Here is a 14,014-nt window from a genome sequence, read left to right as displayed (position 1 = left end):
TAACGGTACCAAAGAACTACGGAACCACAACACAATCACACAAGGCAATACTAACAATATTAAGTTAAATAAATTTCTCAATAAAATACAACAAAAAGTTATATCTTAGCTTAGAAAACCCTCGAGCTAGCTCCCAACGATGCGAATGCAGCAGCGGCAAACTAGATCTGAGGTAAAGGCAGAGGGGGATTGTGGGTATTAGATTGTCTCGAGCTTCTTCTCGATGCAGAGCTTGCAAGAGGCCGGCACGGAGCCGAGGATCGGCTCCGAACCCATGTGTAAGAACAAACGGCGAGATTGAACACTATCACATTGAGACATCCTCAGAGGGGGATCTAGGGGATCCCTCTGACTCATCAAAGTCAGTATCCGAAGTGACAGACTCGGGGGAGTCTACATGTTTCCTCTTACAAGTCCTCTTCCTAGGAGGATCTCCCGAAACATCAGGAGAATCCTCGGAAAAGGGGGAAATTCCCAATGGGGAAACCTGAGGCGGAGGATCTCTGGGTCCTGTAGCAAGAGAAGTGGCAGAGATGTCAACAGGCACTATAGAGGGAGGAGCTACGGGAACAGACTGCTGACTGATACCAGTGGCCAGCACACTCTTCGTCACCTCGAATGCTCCCCTCCCAGGCAGGTCCGAGAGAACCCGTTCCGAAGAACTAGGAACTCCAGGGACCACCGAAAGGGAAGTCTCCGAGGCAGATGTCGGAGCCGAGCTCACCAAGGCCGAGGCTCCAAGGGGAAGAGCGGGTTCGGACAAGGGTCCGATGCCACTCACCCCTCGGAGGAGACCATGGAAGCCCGACCACGAATCCCTCTAAGGAAGGTCTCAAGAGGAGATAAGAGTAGAGGCTGAAGGAACAGAAGGGGTATCTGTCCTCCAGCCGTAGCAGTAACCATTCGAAGACTCCAACTCCAAGCTCTGGGGTAGAGTTGAAGGAGGAACTGTAATGGGTGTGGACCAACAGTCGTCTGTTGAGACGGACTATGTAACATTTGGGCCAGTACCTGTGACTTAAGTAATCTGCTGACCACTCTCTCTAGGTCATGGTCTGAAAGTCTGGATGACCTTGAAGATCGGCTCCGATGGCTCCGTTCCGAAAGGAGAGGTGAAGCCGGAGCCGAAAGTATTGGCTCCAAGGAAGGAGACCTCGACCTCTTCCTGGAATGAGCCATCGGAACCGATACTATAGATCCTGTCGGAGCCGAAGACTTATCGGTGCCGACAGGAAGCCTCGATGCATCGGCTCCAGCCGGAGCCGATACAGCCACAAAAGTAACGGTGTCGGAGCCGATCGGAGCCGACACCGATGCCTGTGCCACATGGTGGTCGGAACCGATCAGAGCCAACACCGAAGTGGTCGATGCAGAATCGGCACCGATAGCCATCGGTGTCGAAGGCTTAGTTAAGCCAGAATCGGCTCCAGCCGGAGCCGATCTCGACTCAGAATGAGTCGGAGCCGAGGCCGCAGGCTTAGACACAGAAGCCTGGGCCTTGGAAGATTTGGCTGATTTAGATGGAGCCGACTTAGCCGGAGAGCCCTCCGGCTTAAGAAGGCCCCTAAGTATCAGCTTGTTTCGTCTTTCCTGCAGGACTCTCTGGCTGAAGGAATGACAAATAGCACAGGAGTCCTGCAGGTGAAGAGGCCCCAGGCAATACAGGCAAGAAGTGTGACCGTCTGTCAGAGACATCTTCTGACAGCATGAGTCACACTTCTTAAAGCCTGAGACCCTCTCCTTTGACATGGTGTTTCACAACACACACACACACCAGTCAAGAATTAAATTAAATAAAATGCCAAAAAGGTATTACTAGAAAAACAAACACACACACCCTAACAGGGGGGGGATGGGATGGGTAACGTTTGACTAAAAAAAATTAGTAGAGACAGGGATTTTCTGTCAGAAAATCTATATAATTAACTTAAAACTAAAAATTAAAGGGTTTTTAGCAAAAAGGGGCTTAAATATCAAAATAGTGAATCACTTACCAGGAGCTGGTAAAAGGAGGACCTCATAAGCGAAGCGGCAAACGAGATCTGGGTACTTACCGCCTTGCATCATGGGATATGGGGCTGCCTCGAGCTGGTAAAAGTGACTCTCGAGCTTAGCAAGTGCCTAGTCGGAGCCGAGGGATCGGCTCCGAACCCATCAAGCAAGAATGAAGGCGAGATTGACAACTTAACATCAATATATTTACATCTAAAACACACCCGCTAAAATACTAAATGAATTATATTTTGTTATGTATAAATATTATACAAGGAAGAAAACTTTACAAACTATTTTTGTGAAATTAAAAATACATTACATTAAAAACATTGTTACATTATACATTCATTACCTTCATCTCATAAGGGATTTTAACTTTAACAGACATTTGATGGAACACATTTCATTTATGCCTGGATGAATATAGGCACTAGTTTTGAGCTGCCACAATAGCTCAGATTCTTCTAGTTTGAGGTGCCAAGGGCCACCTCTGGGATTCAACTCTATCTTTTGCACTACTGTGAATAAAAAAACATGAGTTGGGTTTTCAGAAATATGTTTAGCTAAAGCATTTGTTAATACTCCCTTGGAAATTGCATACAGGTGCTCATATATTCTTTGTTTTAAATGGCGTTCCGTCTTCCGCAAATAGAACGCGGTGCAGATTTTACAACTAGCGAGATATACTACGCCTTGGCTATTGCAGTCACACTTGTTGTTCATATAGTATTTTACATCCCGGATTGTAAAGGAGGTACCTGTCTTTATATATTTACAATATCTACAACGGCCACATCTATACATTCCATTATTCAGCTTTTGTTCCTTAGGTGTACGTTCCAAAAGAACTTTTAGGGAAGGAGCCTTCTTAAAAACAACTAATGGTTTTTGTCCTAAAATTTGGTTGTAATTTTCATGTGTAGTGCACAACCAATAGAACTTTAAAGGAACGGGTAATGGAGCATTTTAATGATATTAGGAACAGCAAGCTTACTAATGCACTAGCCAAGCATGTTTTAGATTGTGGAGACCAGCACAATTTAAAATTTTTGATTTTGCAGAAAATTAATGTGAGTTTTAGAGAAGGTGACATTAACAATGAAACTGAATATGCTGAATTAAGGTGGATAGTGGACTTTAAGGCATACTTATCACCTGGCCTTAACAGTGCTGTGTCCTTATAACCTCTCTTGAAAAAAAGTGGGTTGCTTCACTGATTTTTAAAGAATTTTTATTGGTTGTTGGTTTTATTTAAACCTTGTGTGCTAATTTATTTGTGTATTAAGGTCTGATGAAGGGGATTGCCTCAAAAGCACTTGCCTAACTTTGTGTTTTGGAATAAATTTCAAGTATTTTATTCTCCAGCCTACAAATCTCTTTACTTATACTTATATTTATATTCTTGGGTTCTTGGCTCCACCATTTCTCTACTTCCTACAGAAGGAAGTGCACTATAATACTTTATGCATGCAAGTCTTTTGGGAACATTTTTGGGGGAGTAAATTGTTTATAAACTTGCATATTCCAAAAGTTTATATTGTAAACACTTATAAAGCTGAATATCCTGAAGTCTAAACTGCATTAATTCTGTCCAAGCATTAAAAGTAGGTTCAATGATTCTCTCGAAGACTGCAAAAGTGATATAAATATAACTCTCAGCCAGGATTTCAGGAAAAAATGGCATTAAAGCAGACAGCAGCTCGATAGAAACATGTATGAATTGTTTAAAATTACACAAGATTCCATCCCATCCACACCATAAACCTACCCAAATGCAGTTGAATAACTTAGTCTCAGCATCCAGCACTGATAGCTTTATCTAAGTCACACTTAAGTATATGACTGTCCTTTTCACCTGTATAATCCACTGCTGCAATACTTGCTTTCCCCATTAACCCCCTTCATGATAAATCCTAACAGTTCGCTTGCGCACGTCATTATCACCCACCACTAATTTAGATCTCCCTATTAATTCTTAGTTCATTGTAGCATCATCACCTCCACAATCAGTTTTACTTAATAAATTACCCTAAATACATCAACTGCGACAGTCCATTCATATTTCTAACACCTTGATGTTTCAGTCCCATATTTCTTCTAAGTGCCTTTTACTGTTGTTTGTTACCTGGGGATTTCTGGTATTAGCATAAACATATCAGTGTATTACTGCCCCGAAATGTTTACACTTCTAGAATAGCTTAGACTTATGAACAAATCTGTAATCCTTACTATTTCCACATCCATTCAAGTCTAACTTAGACACAATTCAAATGACTTGTTTTTACCTATCAAAAGTGTAGTTATTCCCATCGCTTCAGGTCATATTAATATGTGTTAATTACAGCATCAGTGTTTTGTGTGTATACTGGAACGTTATTTTTTATACCTAAAATATTATAATATTTGCCTCTTAGCTGCTACAGAGTAAGACACAAACAACAGACTGTTTTATCATTAAAAACAACAGCGATAACTTTACTATCAATGCGGCAAAAGCGCCGCTTTCCCACAGTCATGCTCATTCCTAGTTATGTCTTAGAATTGCATTTCAGTTCTTAATAAATAAATAAAATTATGAAAGGAAACGTAAATTGTAATCACTAAATATCCTACTCAACAGAACTATAGCTTGATATTTATTTTTTACTAGCTGGATAGCAAAGGTAAGCAAAGGACATCTTTATTAATGTTCCAGACCAGGACACAATATCACAGTGTTTTTTAACAGCGATAGCACGACGTTAGGATTTTGTCCCTTATTATTCCAGGCTTCCTTCCCGAATTATTAAGGCAACAAGTTGATTGCTACCTATACTGCATAGACAGTCAAGGCTGCTACAGGACAAGCCACCTGTCCCAAAGGGAAATAATTTGCGCCGTACGACTTTAGGCAAGTTATCAGTTTTCGTCGCTGCTCTTAATAATCAAACAATGAATAAGCAGTACCTCATATATAAAATATTAATCAACATCTGACAAAACGATTCCTACTTTTAGTGCCTTTTAACTGGCGGGCGGCGGCACTTTTACAGAGCTGTGCGCTATCAGCTCGACCGCTGCCCGCATAGCACGAGGGACTCCGCCACAAGCTGCAGCTGGTGACAGGGTGGATTGACGGCATTTAGCTGCTAGCTCTGCACATAGCACATACTATACAAAACCGACTAATTCTATGATGTCCTTACTTCATCAAGTGCTCCCTTGAGATGGTCATGTATCCTTAGTCCTTCCCGGAGACGTTTCAGTTTTGATTGCGATGCCTGACACTGTCCCCGGCTGCTGCTCCTGGATATAAGGCGTATGTTCCTGTTTATTAACGCTCCCCTGAGCACACCGTGGCAGCAGTGACAATAACTGCCATCCTTTCTCTTCTAAATGAATGGGGCGCTTACGAACTCTGCTCCTTCCGTCATCGGCTCTGCCTACATGCTATATTCCCACGCCTTCGGGCCTGAATAACACTGCCTGAGAAACCACTGACCTCCCGAGTGTGTGTGCGTGTTGGAAGATGGTGCAAGTTCACCAGCATCCCCGTGTTATTCAGTTGCAGTTTCATCTGTTAAAATTGTTGTATACCCCCGCCCCCTCACAAAAAATGAAGACTTCATGATCCTTAATAGAACTTCATATGAGTTTTGCACCTTCTGATACAGCTGAGAGCAGTGAGTGACCCCCCCCCCCCCAACTCACAAATTCCTGCAGTGCCCTAGCAGTGGATACCCACACAAACAGCTTTGCAATACATGGCGTGTGATTATTACGTTTTGAACCTGAAAAAAACATAACCTTGTTCTGTAAAAAGCTTGTAGTACTTCAAAAGTGATGTTTACGTTCTGAAATCAGTGAAAAAGACATGTTACTACTATACATCTGTGAAACAAATTCCCTGCAAAACACGGATGATTTAGATCAGGTCTCCTAGCGTAACCAGTTTGTACTGCATGGAGTGCCGTGATTAAGTTAAAAAAAAGATGAAATAATATGCTGACCTTAACATTCTTTGGAGGATTGTTAAGCACCCCAACGGTCGGGTCTCTGCAATAAAGGAAACCGCGCTGTCCATAGGTCTCAACCTCTAAAGAAGCCAACGTGGAACACAAACAGCAATGTGTGATAAACAGTCAAAATGTGGAACACCCTATTTTCACACTGCGCAAAAACGCACCATTTTCATGGGACCTAGTTGAAATGGGCTTTCTGCCAGAAGTATTAAGTTAGTGAATACTGTACATTTTTTTAAATTTAGTAAGCTACACGTCATTAAACAATACAAAGTCAGCAAAAAACATTGATAAACTGTAATATACTCAGTAGCAAATAGCTACATAACAGTATTCAAGTGCAACTATTTAAAAAAAAATACTCTTCAGCATCTGTTTTTCCAGCTCCTCCACATTTTCTCCCAACTAAATCAATTAACTCAACCAGTCAAGGACAAATCAAAGAAGAATCAGGGACAAATAATGAATTAGTCAGGGACATTTTAAAACATTGCTACCATTACCAAGAGGTTGTTGTGTTCGATTCTCAGCTAGAGTGTCTTCTGTGTGGAGGCATGCGTGAATGGGCGTGCCTTCGTTGAAGGTTTGCGTCAGGGCTGGTAACTCGGCATGTAAAAATCCACTACCAAACATTAGCGGACCGGAGTTCCGCTGTGGCGACCCCTAACCGGGATAAGCCGAAAGACACAACGACAACAACAACCTAGAGCAGCAACAGAATAAGAGAATGTGAATTACTGAAGTCTGAAACTCAAATGAGAAAATCCCCACACGCATAGACAATGGTCAGTACTGGAGAGAAAGGGTGTATACCTTGAGGGGGTGGGCATGGTTATTTTACTAATAGTCGGGTATAAAGTTGGCAAGGTTGTAACATATTTATCATAACTGTATAAGCTGCAACTAACCAACTGGTATTTGTCACAGGAAGTCCAACCTTGCTCTGTTTCTTTTCAACATGTTTGTGTGATAGGTAAGCTGGTATATATAAGTAAGGAGGTTTGAGGGTAAATGTGGCTTGCACTCCCTGTAAAAAACATAGGATGGTGGGGAAAAACTTAATGGTTGAAGGAGTACTGGAATCAAGACAAAAAAAACCCCCAAAAAACATGGAACTGTAAGTCAGGGAACACAAAGCTCGGATTACATGATCCCATTTCTTTGTGATTGGTGCTGTAAATATAAGAGGTTTACTGATCTGCTTTTCAGAGCTTTATGCATAATTCGGTCGTCTTGTAGGTGAATTTCTACTTTAGTTCTAAATTAAAGTTTAGCTACTTTTTAGCAGTTCAAAGTAATTTTGTGTTGATATTTTAGTTGTCTGTTACGGGTTATATTCAGATATATTAGTTTTACATAGTTTAATCTTATAGATTTTTAGATTCAGGTCCTTTTGCCAGGCATCCTGTTCTCTAATTGGCTAGATTGTTCCAGAGGAGAAGCTTCCATTAAACTGTTATGCAAGATATTTCATGTATACCACACGCCAGACCTCACCCATTTTATATTTCATACCCACACATATCTGTCTATGAATATACAATGCCTAGAAGTATACTCATATCAGCAAAATGCACAAGTCTGACAAAAATGGTTGATCAATCAATCAATATATAAATAAATAAATAAATAAGAAGAAACAGTAAGCCCCCTGTCCCCTACACCCGATGCCATTTATATATACGGATTCCTATATCACTCTACTGCGGGGAAAGGGTAAACTCTCTGAGTCTGGTAAAGTTATCAGCAGCTTATTCCTCTTAGACATCCCTGAATTTGCAGAATGTCCCTGATTTTGCCTGCCACTGCTGACCTTACCCTCCTACAACTTGTAATTTTCTGGTAAATGAAAGAAAAATTTGGATGCCACAAATAGGTGTTCCTGTTTCCTTATTCTTCAGGAAATCCATAATGATGCAAAATCTGTTAGTCTCTTAGCTTTCTGCGTGGTGCAAAAATTAGTAGTAGCATGTGACTGGCTGCATTTTTTTCTCCTGATTGGCTCTCTTTGCCTCAGGAGCAGTTACTTGAATGCTTCTTATAGTGTGATGCTGATTGGATTTAATTGTGATATAAGAGCCAGTCAAAAAGTACAAAGCAAAGCCACCATTCTTCAATGTGGAACAGTGGAAGAGTGGGCTTATACAATCACAGATGTGAAGCATTCCGCACAATCCAGAGCATTTGGCTGAACAGGCGCTGACTAGTAAATAGCAGCAACAGGTAAAAACAGCTTCATTACAACACCTATTTCTACCTGCTGTCTGCTAACCTACATGGGGCATTTTGAATTAAACAGCATCCTTTACACAGATAATAGGGTATGCCATCCACTGCCCCGCTACTTTGGCTTTCAAAGTCAGTACAGCACATCTATTTTTTTAATCCATGCCATACCTCTCAACCTGAATCATAAAAAATCTGGACAAAGGCACATGAAAAATAAGTAGAAATCTGTACACTGATTAATACAAAATTTGCATACATAATTATGTAACCCCACCCACTCTGGTGGAATTGTGGGATACTAACTTTTAAACACAAATTGAAGAACAGATAAAATATTACTCACAAAATAAACTTACTAGTGTTTTATTTAAATTAATATTTAAACTTGTATCAAACTTTAAACTTGTGCATACTGCAAAATTAAAATACAATTTTCTTTTACAAAAAATAAAATTAAATCCTTCAGCCTTCTACAGCCAGAAAATAAATTAGCTGGATTTAAACAGAGGAAATCAGCAGATAGGTAAATTTACAGACTAAGTCCCTTTTTGACAAATGCAATCAGTTCTTTCAAAGCAGAGAAGTGAAGCAATTAATTGAATTCAAATAATTGTAATAATATATGGATTTAGCTAACACTAGGGATACATTCAATATAATTTCTACAAAGATCATCATTATGAAACAATATTTTCTATGGAAAATATTTAAACAATCTATTTCAGAACTATCCATACAAAATATTACCTTTGAAACACTTACATTTAGGCTCCTGAACTAACACTACCTTTAGCTATTTTTTAAAAATGATTATCTACACATAAAGTGCCTGTTGCCCTTGAAGAATAAATTGCCTATGTTACATTAAAAAAAATGATAAGCTAGTAATATTGCAATAGGGGATGGATGGCAAACTGATAACAGGTTCATAGTTACTAGGTATCTCCGCCAAACAAGACATTCTCAAGACTGCAGCATCCACTCCCTTTAAAAGTACAACACAGTACAATATCATCCAAGCACAAATAGTAGAGTGAACCAAATGATGGCACTAGCTCCTGTAAAAACACACAAGTCAAGGATAAAACCAGAGACCATTTAGTGTAAGCACTTTCACAGCCAAAAAATGCTGCGTCATCAGACAATACAGTAACAGCAAACCAGGTTTAAATACAGCTCACAACCAATCAAAACAATTAAATAATTACATAATTAACCCAATTAGCCCCAAAAAGCAAAAAAAAAATGCATAAACATATACACATACACACTTATAAACAAACACTGTTCCCCTTTCTTAAAAATACATATGACAAATAAAAAAGTCTTTTAAAGAATATTTAAAAAACCTTCAAAAATCTTTTAAAATTTGTTTTAAAATGTTTTCACTTATAAAGACTCCTGTTCTTAAGAGCAGGTTTAATGGATACCCTATCATTTAAACCATGGCCCCTGTATGCTGCTAAATGAATTATCCACCTCATCTCTGATGTTTCAGTTTGAGTTCTAATGTCTCCCCCCTTCTTAATCATTCTAATGGTTTCTATAACCAAGAACCTAAATCTATGTGTATCATTATTCAATTTCACATATTTGGCTAAGGCATTTGTACCAGACTCTATACTAATGTTGTATAGATGTTCTCTCATCAGGTCCCATAGTTGTCTATCCATTTTACCTATGTAGAGCGAATGACATACTACACAGTATGCTAGACAGACTAAATGACAGGTATTACAATTAGCTTTTAGCTTAAAGCTATATCTCTTATCTGTATGCAGATGTATAAAGACATTGGTGAAATCTATAAACTCAGAAAATCTACAGTTGGAGCATGATACTGTACCAATTTGGGCACCATCATCCACTATGTCCTCACCCATCTTGGGATAGCACAAAATCCTCTTCAAATACTTTTTATTCTTATATAAAAAAACATGGTCTCGCACCCATAATGGATCTAATGTCAGGTTCCACTGTCAGGACCTGCCAGTGTCCATCAAGAATCTGTGTTATCTGTCTAATATTGCTTGAATAAAACACAGGTACCCTAATATGAAGGTTACTCTTACAATCCTTCAACTATACACCCCCCCCAAGGGACTCTCTGAAAAATAAGGTTCCCCTTGTTTCACTCTATAATCTGGGATAGTGTCCAAAATCCTATCTACCTCTGTCATGTTATATTCTCTATCCCTGAACTTGCTTCTTAGAGAGTCCAGTTTCATCAATAGAACCTGTCTTACTGGCACTCAACCTAGATGCCCTCATTCCCTGACCTTTCTTAAAAATACATGTAGGGTGCATACATTGGTATAAATATGTATTCCTTCCTATATACTTTTGTATCTACAGTATTATCCATCCTTTTGATTACAAAGACATCCAAAAACTATCTGATTAGCTAATCTAGTCATGGTAAACATCAGGAAATCAATAGTGTTGTTCAAATACACATAAAACACCATAAGCTGCTATTTAGTCCCTTTCCATAACCTAAATAAATCATCAACAAACCTATGGTAAAAATAGATAAACTTCGAACATGCAGAGGTAAGAACAAACCTTTCTTCCCATACAATCATTACAATGTTGGTGTAGCTATGGGCACTGGACGTGCCCATAGATATGCCATCCCTCTGTAAAAATAAGTCATCTCCATACATAAAATCATTATTTTCAAGTATTAATTTAATCAAAAGGCAGATGAAATCTACCAAACCAATGTTATAACTACTATACTTAGTCAAAAATAATGTAACATTGCAATTCCCTCAGCATTGGGAATGACAATGAAAAGTGATTGTACATTAAACGTAACTAGTAGGAAATCTTGCACATAATCTTTTCTATTAACACTTTTAAACAAATCATTCAAAAAGTGCTGCGTGTCCTTTAGGACAGCCTCATTCTTATCAATCAGGGGCTGTAGATGCTTCTTAACAGAGATGACATAGGCTTCGTGCACCACCCCCTACTGGTCACAATGGGCCTAAAAGGTGGAAGCAACAGATCCTTGTGGATGGTAGCCCTTGCATAATACTTATGAGATGAACCACTTAAAAGGCTTTTCTGACCACTGCTGCTACATCATGATGATCAAATGTGAGATTGTTGTCAACCTGAGTACCCAGGTCTCTCACCACAGGTTGTGTGCTTAGGGGGTTGCCACTGATGTAGTAGGGGCCATGTTTTTTTCTGAATGGTATGATAATACTTTTTTTGCATTTAACCTAAGGCCATAACTTTGGCAAAAGTCATTTGTTGCTGTGAGACCCTCTTTCAGTATGTTAACATCACTTGGGGAGTCAATGACTGCACCCAACGTACAGTCATCCACAAACTTGGTCAGCCACAGGCCTTTTGTCTTTGCCTGAACCTCTAAGAAGTAGATGCGAAACAGTAGGGGTCCCAGGACAGATCCCTGGGAAACACTACTAGTGACAGGTCTGCTGTTGGAGGTGGAGGCTCTGTGAGCCAGTTGGCCACCCACCTGATGAAATAGCAATTTATGCCAAGTTGTGTTAGCTTTTTGATGATGCCTGAATGGAGGATTATGTCAAAGGGCTTGGCCAAGTCAAGTTAAGCTGTATATACTGACTTTCCCTCATCCAGGAGCTTGGTGACAGTCTAACAGAAATCAGCCAAGTTCAACAGGCAAGATCTGCTCTTGACGGATCTGAACTAGGTGGGGTCAACTGCTTGGAAATTGTCTATGTCCTTGTTTATGAGATCCATAATAACACGCTCCATGGCTTTAGAGATCAGACTTGTTAAGCTAATGGGGCAATAGTTTCCAGGGTCAGTAGTGGCACCACCTTTGTGCAAAGTGAGGGCAATGTCAGTTCTCCATACTGCTGGAATAAAGCCTGTACTTAGACTGTGGTTGAATAGCGTGGTTAATGGTCAAGCTAGATTTTGCTGGAGATGGTGCCGAATACAGCCTGGGACACTATCAGGTCCCATGGAAGTGGTGTTCCTTGCCTTGGATAGGGCCTTTAACACTTGATCTACAGAGACGTGAGTCACAGGACAAGTATCAGGGATGTCAACTGGGCCTTGGGTGGGATAGGGGGTGAAATTTGCTCTGAACCTTTCTGCTACTAGGTTGGCTAAGTCAATAGGATCAGTGTAAGTGGTACTGTTAAGTACTAATTTGGAACAAACCTGGGCTTTGCCATGGAGGTTCCCGACATAACTGAAGAAGGCTTTGTGGTTTCCCTTTGTTTCAGAGGCTAGTTTCAATTCATAATTGGCTTTGGAGTTTTTCACTAGTGATCTAATTTGCTTGTTGAGGGAGTGTTTCCAATTTGGAATTTGTTCCTTTTTACCACTGGACAATAGCTTCTTCCTTTTGTTGTAAAGCCTGTTGATAGATGATGTCCACCAGACAGGTATGTGTTTCCTTGAGGAGCAGGTTTTAGTTCTGTTGGGTATGGCTGTGTCCATGCAGTTGTACAGGTGCTTGTATACTGCACTGGCATACTGTTTAGTATAGTTGTCTGCATCTTCGGGGGGGGGGTGAAGCTACTGATACCCTCCCTTAGGAGGTTGTAGTCAGCTTTTGAGAAGTTTTTTAGCCTGGTTGCAGCTGGGAGGGGGGTAGAAACCTTGAATGAGACAGACTAATGATCTGATCTCAGCAGGGAAAAACATACTGTGGGAGTGGTGCAGCAGTCACCTATGTTGGTGAGAACTAAGTCTAGAATGTTATCTTCCCTTGTGGGGGATGAGATGAGCTGGTTTAGTGCATTAGAAATGGTGAAGTCAAGGAATCATTGGGTGAGTGCATTAGTGCAGGAATAGTTCACCCAGTCTATGGTGGGGAAGTTGAAGTCACCAAGGATCAGGGTGTTAGAAGGTATCTTGCTGGAGTCAAGTTAGTCCCAGTCAATCCTCTTTAAAGTAGCATTAAATGTGCAACCCACCACAGAAGAGTGACTGGAAGTAAAAAAAAATACAGCTTTATAAAGCTGTTAAGGATATAAAGTAAACACAGCTGTAAGAAGCTGTTAAACACTTAATCCAGCCTTCCAAAAAAAAAAAAAAAAAAAAAGCTGATGTGTTAATAGTTTTCAGAGATGTTTACATTTCCTACATTTCTGTTGACTGTTTTAGCAGCTTTCAAAGCTGTTTGCACATCCCAGCAGTCTTTTTTGTTGGCTGCTGAATTCTGATAATGCTCTAGTATAAGTCTTAAGCTTAACAGTAGTGAAGAATACTTAACTAAAGCTTGCCAATCACATTTATGACATCAGACAGTGCTTAACTATCCTGTTTTTCCTAAATTTGGAATGAAATCACAGCAACCCAAGCATTACAAATGTTAGCATGGCTTATCTGTTATGTTCAAAGTGTCATGTTAGAACATAAACAGTTGCCACTGCAGAGCAGCAGTGAGATAGTACAGCTATGTAAATAAAATTGTCATAACAGTAGATGTTCAAATGACCACTACTGCAGTAGCCTAAGCCATATGGGTTATATCCTGCCAAGGATATAACAGCAGGCCAGCTTTCAAAGTTTCAGGGCACCTTCCTTACACTCAAATTGACAGGCAACTTAGGCTGAGCTGACTAAAAGAGAAGTTTGGTCAGCAAGCCCTTCAGAACTTTCCTACCAACAGGGAGAGATGGAAGCTGGGCCCTGAAAGGACAATGGTTGGATGAACAAAATATAAATAACCACACTCTGGCATAAACAACACACCAAACAATAAGTGGGATGGATGAAGGTAGTGAGCAGCTACTGCAACAGTGATCTTTTGAACATCTATTTCTACGGTAAGT

At 40.1% G+C, this 14,014-nt stretch overlaps 1 protein-coding gene across 5 annotated transcripts in view; it reads right to left on the bottom strand.

Moving 5' to 3' along the window:
• Nucleotides 1–6,103, bottom strand: part of LOC122790699 (dual specificity testis-specific protein kinase 1-like) — a 1,196,153-nt gene extending 1,190,050 nt beyond the window's left edge. For 2 of the 5 annotated variants that reach the window (XM_044058244.1, XM_044058243.1), the window contains exon 1: nt 5,181–5,652. The gene's annotated coding sequence lies outside the window, so the exon portion shown is untranslated. Of the gene's footprint in view, nt 1–5,180; nt 5,654–5,984 lie in introns of those variants that run through there. The other 3 variants (XM_044058245.1, XM_044058246.1, XM_044058247.1) reach the window with 3 other exon arrangements.
• Nucleotides 6,104–14,014: the final 7,911 nt, after the last annotated feature.

The sequence above is a fragment of the Protopterus annectens genome, chromosome 16.part0 (genome assembly GCF_019279795.1).
Source record: "Protopterus annectens isolate FY-2018-M chromosome 16.part0, PAN1.0, whole genome shotgun sequence".
Lineage (NCBI taxonomy): Eukaryota > Metazoa > Chordata > Ceratodontiformes > Protopteridae > Protopterus > Protopterus annectens.
Note: the sequence above shows the minus strand (reverse complement) of the source record. Positions and strands in the feature narration are given on the sequence as shown.